Raw genomic sequence first — 9,916 nt, 5'->3', positions numbered from 1 at the left:
CATAATACCTCTACAACTACACTTGGTTTTGTATTTATTCATTGTTATGAAGAATACATTCATTGAATGAGCTAATATATATAGTAGGCATGTGTTAGAAGAGAGCATCTCTACAACTATATGTAATGTGTGCTATGCTATAGAAACCATATAATGATAAGTTTCATCAAATGCATTCTAGGTGATCAGGCCTTAATTATAGGATGACACTCAACGAATACATTTTGTATGGGGTTTATCTAAAATCTTGTATTTTACCTATTAAATTATAGAAGGATAACTATTTTTATGGAAAATGTTATTCCATATTTAGTGGAAATGGGTTTACTTTTAATATGTAAATTTTTCATATATAATAATGTGACTAAAGAAAATTAAGGTATGAAAAATGTAAGAAGAATATTGACATGTATTCATTAGTGTTGTAGGTGTTTATTTTAATACCAAGGCTATTATAGGAAGTAAGGTCTTGCAATTATGTAGTAAAAAGATGTGTGCACCTAACTTGGCAAAGAAAATCTATAGTACAATTAAATTAAGTTACAAGATATAGTAGGGTTGTGTTGAGAAGTGATGCTACTCTAGCATGCAACCCCATGCAACTCTAGTTTGGACATGAATCTATCAATTCATCACCATGCATAAGATATTTTTAGCTTAAATCAATTTTTGTTTATTCATGCAAATAAAGCATGTACTCCAACATGCATTAATCCTTAGGACTATTTTTAGTTTTGTTTTTTGCATAAGTTTGTTTTTAGTAAATAAAGCATGTTGTGCATGCACTTATTGTATTCTTAATTTAGGGAGTAGTTTTTTTTTTTTAGCTTGTGTGCCTTAGTAGCTTTCCATGCAATGCTAGGAATGTATTTAGAACTACAGTTATTATTAATTCTTCTAGACTGCAAATTCTTTATATATACAGCCTCTATGTAATTTTTTAATTAGGCTTCAATAAAAGAAATTGGTTTGTGCAATTCCAAAAAATAGGGCACTTTGTTTTTTATTCTGAATTGTGATTTCTTTTTGCAATTTATTCTTTTTGTTGTTATTGTTTGCTAATCAACTGGTTTAGAGAGGATAGGTCAGGTTCAAAATTCTACAAGTGGATGAGCAACCAACTAATGTTTCTGTAATAACCCACTTTACTTAACCCAACAAAAATTTGACCACTTTTTTTTTTGTTTACTTTAATCATTTGTGTTTGATTCAATTGCATACTCTGGGCATCCATCCATTAGGATTAGGAATTCATCCATTCAGGATGAGCATCTAACCATACGGGTTAGGCATCTGTCCATATGGAGCAGAAGGTTTCATCTATCCAATACGGCATAGGCATTTACCCATACGGGGTAGGCATCTATCCAATTCAGATAGGAGGTTCTCTGGCTAGAGACTTAGACTCATCGGGACCATTCGGGTCCTAAGTCACTCACTAAGTACTACACTCCTCTAATAGGAGTGCACCGAGGTCGTCGTCCTTAGGAGAAATCAAAATAACATAATGCAAGCTTGAATTCCGCCTCGAAATTTGGCTTAAAGCCTCAGGAAGTCAAGCGAATCCATACGGGATTCCTTCCGAGTATGCATTGAATTACTTTTTCTTTTATTACACTTATCTTTCAAATTAGGATTCTTCGCAATCCTTCTTCTTACCAAAACCTAGACCCCATCCACGAATGCCTGAGTACTAGGGACAACTCAGTCCCTAGACTGCCTACATACCCGTTTTGGCATGGGATCAAGGCGTAAAGTATGTAGTTCTATTTTCTAATCTATGGTTTAATGTAAACTGTTTGGTGTGTACGCAACCCTTTCTAGGGTCAATGTCCTAGACAGTTTCTCTGCGGTTTCTACCCATGGTGCTAGCACTTAAGCAAAGGCTCAAGATGGCCTATTGCTTGTGGCCTAAAACAACTAGATCCTAATACCTATCATAAGCGTCACCCTTGACCCAATTGTCAATAGTCAACAACTCTTTGAGATTAAATCAATTTCATAAAAGAAAAATTCACTCAATCAACCCTAAATGGGGTTTACTATGGTTTAACTCAGTGGATGTAAAATCATTTAAGGATTATCTTATTAGATTATTGATCCAAGGGGGATTACCCGCCCCTTGGATTTTAACTTCCAAGTGTCCCTTATTACTCCCCGACGATTTATAGGGACGATGCCACAGACGTCGTTGATGCAACTTTATTAGGCATTAAGTGCAGTAGTTCAACATGATGACATTACCCATAAGCGTGACCCAGAGGCATTTTAAGTACCAAACGCTGCTAGGTTTTGGTTTTTCGACTTCCTTTATTTAGTTTCCTAACTAAGAAGCTATGTAAAACTTTTTAATTAGCATCATGCTTGAAACAATTATGAAATGAATGTGCATAATCAGACATTGCAAAGTTTAATTAATTGAAATAACTACTTCTATGGGATTCATGTACCACTTGATAAAAATACCATCCTTCTACAACTAAACTATTTAATATTTCAAACTTGAAATTTAACTTGCACAATAATGACAATTATGAAACTCGCATATTGATAATTAAAACGTGTAACTTGCATGGAGATGATGAAAATGTAACTTGCTCATCAATAAATGCAAATAATGTATAAGTAAATCGCATGATGCAAGAATAGTGTAACTTACATGCAAGATTAAGCAATGTTTTATTCCTACCACGAGAATAATTAATTATAGAGTCACTAGTTCAAAAATAGCAATTAGTTTAGACATTAGACAAATTTTCGATCAATTCATAAGAATATAAATTAATTACTTTTAATGAATCTGAAATACCAACTAAGTAACCTAATAAATCTCAAATAGATTGAGAGATTCCAATCATAAAATTTGATATACATTAATTTACAATTATAAATTTACTAAACAATGATCCCAATTATTTATAATTTTTTCTAAGTTTAATTTTACTAACTAAAATTTAAATTAAAGAAAACATTAGCAATTTCCTTTGCAAATTAATATATAAAAAAATCTAAATAAATAAAAAAGAATACGAAATTAAGTTTTAATTGTCAAATGGGGAGTGGGGGCCATGGGTCCCATCACCCCTGCGGTTACATTAACTCCGCCTCCCCCTATGCGTTGACCGTTTAACTTATGTTGGAAATTGAGGCAAGCAAATAAAACAGAGAGGATATTTTATAAAATTTCTCTCATGACAGTCATGTTCATCTATAGAGAGGAAGAAATTAATTAAAGGTTTTAAGAAGATCAAATCGATATCAAGAGAGGGAATAAAAAAAAATGGATTTACTCTCAGGAATTAAATAAGTTTTGGTACACAAATTTAAATTCAACACAAGATTCTTACATGAGAAATTAATTTCCATTCATAGTAAGTTTTGTTCACATGAAGGAAAACAAGAAAAACAAGATTGAAATTAATCTTTAATCCCAAATAGTTTCATTCGCAGGAAAACAAGATTTCAATTATTCATTCTAAATCACAGCAAGAATTTAAAACAAGATTTCATTTATTTAATCTAATTCACAGCAAGAATCTAAAACAAGATTTCATTTATTTAATCTAATCCACATCAAGAATTTAAAACAAGATTTCAATTATTTAATCTAATTCACAACAAGAATTTAAAACAAGATTTCATTTATTTAATCTAATTCACAACAAGAATTTAAAACAAAATTTCATTTATTTAATCTAATTCACGACAAGAATTTAAAACAAGATTTCAATTATTTAATCTAATTCACAACAAGAATTTAAAACAAGATTTCATTTAGTTAATCTAATTCATAGCAAGAACAAGATGCATGATTCAATTAAAAAGAGAGAACCTGGATACTTGCATCTTGATGTAGAATCCCCTCTAAATTCTTCAACTAGCCTCCCTTGATCCTTCCTTGCAACTTTTCTTTGAATTTCTTCAAAACAACTACTTAACAATCCTACAATGAAATGTGACTACAAAAAAACTACTGCTTGAGAAAACTTTTTTCAATAAAAATAATCAACTCCCTCTTTTGAAAATTTGCATACAATATATAGGAAAAACCCCTTAATTCCACTATCTAGAGAAATTAATTGAGAATGAGATTCTTTTTCCAATATTAGATCCATGCAAAATTAATTAATATCCTAGTGGGGGGAGTTACATGCAAGGGATTTAAAGAATGAACATTCCTCTAGAAGCTTCTAATTTCTCCTACAACATGTGCCATAATTGGGAATGGGAAAAAGAATAAATAAATAATGCCTATTTAAATTATATTCTCCAAGTGTGTATGTGGGTCCATTATTTAACCTTTTATAATATTTATTCAACCATATTCAATAGCTCAACCACACAAAAAGATATAATAGAAATTGTATCAAATCAAAAGTGATAAAGGAGGGTTGTGACAGTTTCTGTATCTAGTGGTTTAACTCCACCAAACAATCCTTCATCAAGTTCTTTAGTAACAAGTTCAAGTCCAGCTTTTTCTCCAAATTCTACAAGGAAGGTAAGGAGATTGAGTGATATCTACTAGAGGAGTGGAAATCAAGTACATGAAGAAAACCCAATAGGTGAGACAGTGAATTTTGCTTTATTAGCCAAGGCTGATTTTGAACCATCATGTTTTGAAGATGCATGTACTAATGAGGCTTGGGTGAAAGCCATGGAAGAAGAGATGGATTCCATTCACAGGAATGACACTTGGGAGTTAACAAAATTTCCATATGACAAAAAAAGGATTGGCACCAAATGGGTCTACAAGACCAAGTTTAACAGTGATGGGAGTGTTGAAAGACACAAAGCAAGATTAGTTGCTAAAGGCTTCACACAGAAGTATATAATTGACTATGAAGAAACATTTGCACCAGTAGCAAGACAAGAGACCATAAGAATGTTGATTTCATTAGCAGCTTAGAAGAAGTGGAGCATCCATCATATGGACATGAAAAGTGCCTTCTTGAATGGGTACTTAGAAGAGGAAGTATATGTGGAGTAGGCACAAGGTTTTGAAGTGGAAGGAAAAGAGAATCTTGTTTACAGGTTGAAGAAGGCTTTGTATGGCCTCAAGCAAGCACCAAGAGCGTGGTATACTAGGATTGATAGATACTTTCAGGAAAATGGCTTCCAAAGATGTAAGAGTGATCCTACCCTTTACTACAAACAAGAAGGTACTAATATTCTCATCATAAGTTTGTATGTTGATGATCTTTTGTATATGGGTAGTAGTTCTAAGATGAAAGATGAATTCAAAGCTACTATGATGAAAGAATTTGAGATGAAACATCTTGGTCTGATGAAATATTTTCTAGGAATGGAGGTTTATCAAAGTAAGGATGAGATTTTCATTTGTCAAACAAAGTATGCACAAGATATGCTAAAGAAACTTAATATGACTGATTGTAACCCTGCCTCCACTCCAAGTGCTCATGGATTTTTGTTATGTCGAGATGATGGTGCTGATTTAGTTGACAAGACAGCTTACATAAGTATTGTGGGGAGCTTGATATTTCTAATCCACATGAGGCCTGATATTGCCTATTCAGTTTCACTTGTTTCAATGTATATGACAAATCCATCTGAAATACATATGAAGGAAACCAAGAGGATTTTAAGGTATGTGAAAGGGAATTTAAGTTTTGGTATTTATTACCACTCTTTTGAAAAGTTCAATCTTGTAGGCTTTAGTGATTCAGATTGGGGGGGTAGTATGGATGACCATAAATCTACATCTGGAAATTGTTTTTCTTTTGGTTCTGGATTAATTACTTGGAGCTCAAAAAACAAAGCATTGTTTCCCTCTCAACTACAAAAGTAGAGTATGTTACAATTACCTCAGCAAGTACACAAGCTCTTTAGCTCAGAAAAGTTTTGGAAGAAATTGGAGAAAAAAAAAATTCAGCCTACAGTGATATATTGTGACAATGTGAGTGCCATCAAGTTAGCGAAGAATCTGGTTCATCACAACAGGACAAAGCATTTTGATATGAAATATCACTTCATACGAGATTTGGTGGAGAAGAAGGACGTTGAATTGAAGCACATCAACACCTAAGATTAGCTAGCGGATATATTCACCAAGGAAGTTGCAAAAGCTCAGTTTTTGATACTAAGAGATAAGATAGTAAGCTCTCTCAGCATCAAGGGGGAGTATGTTGAGAAGTGATGTTGATCTAGCATGCAACTCCATGCAGCTCTAGTTTGGACATGAATCTATCCATTCATCACCATGCATAAGCTATTTTTAGTTCAAATCAGTTTTTGTTTATTCATGCAAATAAAGGATGTTCTCCAGCATGCATTAATCCTTAGGACTATTTTTTAGTTTTGTTTTTTGCATGAGTTTGTTTTTAGTAAATAAAGCATGTTGTGCATGCACTTATTGTATTCTTAATTTAGGGAGTAGTTTGTTTTTTTTAGCTTGTGAGCCTTAGTAGATTTCCATGCAATGATAGGAATATATTTAGAATTGTAGTTATTATTAATTCTTCTAGGTTGCAAATTCTTTATATATACAGCCTCTATGTAATTTCTTAATTAAGCTTCAATAAAAGAAATTGGTGTGTGCAACTCCAAAAAACAGGGCACTTTGTTTTTTATTTTGAATTGTGATTTTTTTTTTGTAATTTATTCTTTTTGTTGTTATTGTTTGCTAATCAGTTGGTTTAGAGAGGATAGGTCAAGTTCAAAATTCTACAGGTTGTTTATTAAATTGGAAGAGTAGTTTAATAGTATATGATATAGTGTATTTATATAATATTTTTTTTCATTATCCTTCTATTATATGTTGACAAGAATCATGTTCATGCATGGTACACTTTCTATGTGGCAAGGGTCATGCTAGATGTAAAACTTGTATTATTATAGTTGGTAGGCATAATCATGTGAATTAGGTTAAATTACATGTTGTTTATGTTATATTGTGCCCTAGCCATGTTTATGTGATGAAAAATATAAAATAAATCTAGGATTTGTTAATGATGTGGAAAAGTGCAAATTTATAATTTTTTATGATAATGACCATCTTTTACTCAACTTTCATAAGGCTATTAGAAATTATGCTTGTAGAAATCTACGCAAAACAAATAATATCAAAATCCTTTATATATGTATAATGTATTTTGGTGTATAATTTTTTTTCAAGGGGCATGTTGTGACATTTAAGGCCTCAAATTTGAGTTGTCGAGTAGAAGTGTATGATGCACAAAAGCATTCATGGACTATTTTCCTTTATAGATTAATGGTCTTCAATACACTTGATGTGTAGATGAATAAGTTATGTGATGTTTTCAATATGAAAAAATAATAGTGAAATTTGCCATTGTGTGTTTGTGTCTTAATCACTTTACCATGTCTTGTAAAGTGGCATCTTCCTTACTAAGGGGTGTTAGTGTAGAGAGTCGAACTAGTGGAACAAGAGGTAGAAATTAATGAAATGTATTCCTAATTATCACAACTTAGTGATACATGTTACCTTTGATAAAATGTATATGTTAAGATAAAAATCTATTAGAAATCTTAAGATTCAATGAATATTTAACGTAGTTGTACTTTTATTGAGGAAGAAAGGAGGGTTTAGAGTATATTATCATGGTAGCGATCTAAAATATGATCCTTACTATGCATGCTTGTATATATTCAGGGGAACTCACTCATTGTAGTTTATTTTTGAAAGGAGAGGGTGTAAATTAACCAATATATCTTTGTTAATAAATTTTGGTGTTTATATGTAGTAGATTGAACATAGAGAAATGCATATAGTTAATTGAAGATCTAGGTTATTGTTTCTATTTGAATTAGCTTGATGGTGAAAAATTCTAAAGTTGTCATTGTGAAATATTGTGTTGCGATCTTCTGTGAAGTAATTCAATATGGTTTTTATTTGGCTTGACATGATTTTGGTGTGGTCCAATTGAGATATTTGTCCTCAAAGTGATGTTGTGAAGGATTAATGAAATTATTATCTCAATGAAATCTTATCAACTCTAACGTGTGTATAGATGATACATTTTATAAGAAAAAACTATAAATGGAACCTTTTGTAAAGATGTGTATGGGGAATAATCAAATGCTCTTTGTGCAGTTTGAGATGGATATGCTAATTTATATATTTCATTAATTGAAGATTTCATTTTTATTTCTATCTGACATAGTATGATTTTTTACTTTAGTGTGTGAGTGATGAAAAAGTACATTAAAAAAAATATGAACAAGTAGTATGATATTTTTTTAGTTGAGAACTACTAGAACCTAGTCTTCTAACGCATTTGAGGCTAAGTTTTTGATGTAAGAATTAGTCTAAATTTGTATACTTTCATAAGAAATATGCATCTTATAATCTTAATTTATTTATATTATACATATATATGCATTACCATTTTTCCAATGCCCTAAATGTCTAGGATGTCTCTTCTATGTGGGTTAATAGTGATGGATATCAACTTGTCAATACATAGGTCATTGATGGGTAAAATTGGCATTCGTTGTAGTGAGCATGATAAATCTCCTCATAAGAAATATTGAAAGTTCTTAGGATAAAATTAAAGGTATAGTAATATAGCGTTGCACATCCAGACCATCATGCATTAGAGTGATGGTAAATATTGAACCCTAAACTCTAGAGCATGTTGTAGTAGTTGGCTTTGTTGAAGATGAAATTGAATCATCACAAGTAGGTCATTATTTTGATATCAAGAGTTAATAAATAATTATGATCATCAAAACAAGTTGGGGAAAATCACATCTCAATAAAATGCCTTAAACCTAATATATGTCTTGTTAGGAATTGCATGCAGAAAATATCAATTATATGCAGATAAAAATTAAACAGAGGAATGAAAAACACATAAATAATACAATGAAGAGACAATTTTTAATGTGGTTCACTCAAACTTGGGCTACATCCACCAAATAGAGAGTCTAATATTATTATCCAGCAAATTAAACAGATTACAACTCACAATCCCTTGCAACTCAATACCATTGCAAAAATTCTACACAATTCTCTACAAAAAAACTCCAACCCTTAGCTTTTTATCAAGACTTATGTTGGTTACAAAATTAGGGTTACAACATGTTAGCCAATAGAAAAATAGCACCTTATGCCTTTATAAAATAATAAAAGCTAGTTGATCTTTCGAGGGCACTGCCCCCTAAAATCCCTGCAGGGGTGTTGTCCCTTGACCTTGCCCTATACCACAATAGGGAGTGTTGTCCCTCGACCTTGCCCTATACCATGACGAAAAAATTATGAATTGTCTGATTGCAATGTCTATAGCTAATCAATATTTTCACTATTTTTATTCATGAATTTATTTTGTTGAGAATATGTAAGGGAAATAGGCATGATTGTTGTTTTATGTTCCACAAAAATGACTCGTCATGTAAATTTTACATCAAAAATCACTTACAAACTATAACTTGACCCTTCATCATAATTAATAATTGTGTCCTCAACAAAAAATAAATTATGAACCCTCTAATGTATGTTGTGTCATTTGGCCTAGATTTATATGAAATGGACAACCTCATTACACAAATCAAGGATTCACATTCTGAGAAAGACTTGCAAGATGATTGCAACATTTATATCCATTGATCATTTTCACTATTTTTATTCATAAATTTATTTGTTGAAAATGTGTCAAGGAAATAAGCGGGTTTGGTCACATTATGTTCCCTAACAATGATGTGTCATGTAACTTTTACATCAGAAATCATATACAAACTATAACGTCACCCTTCATCGTAATTAATAATTATGTCCTAAGAAAAAAGAAAATGTGAACCACCTGATGTATGTTGTATCACATGATTTAGATTGCACGAACAAATTGCACACCCACCATACGCCCTTCACCTACTCTTCGCCAACTTCGCATACACATGTCCTATAAATAGAATATAATATTAAAAGTTCTAGTTGTGT

This window comes from Cryptomeria japonica, chromosome 4 (assembly GCF_030272615.1).
Source record: "Cryptomeria japonica chromosome 4, Sugi_1.0, whole genome shotgun sequence".
Lineage (NCBI taxonomy): Eukaryota > Viridiplantae > Streptophyta > Pinopsida > Cupressales > Cupressaceae > Cryptomeria > Cryptomeria japonica.
Note: the sequence above shows the minus strand (reverse complement) of the source record.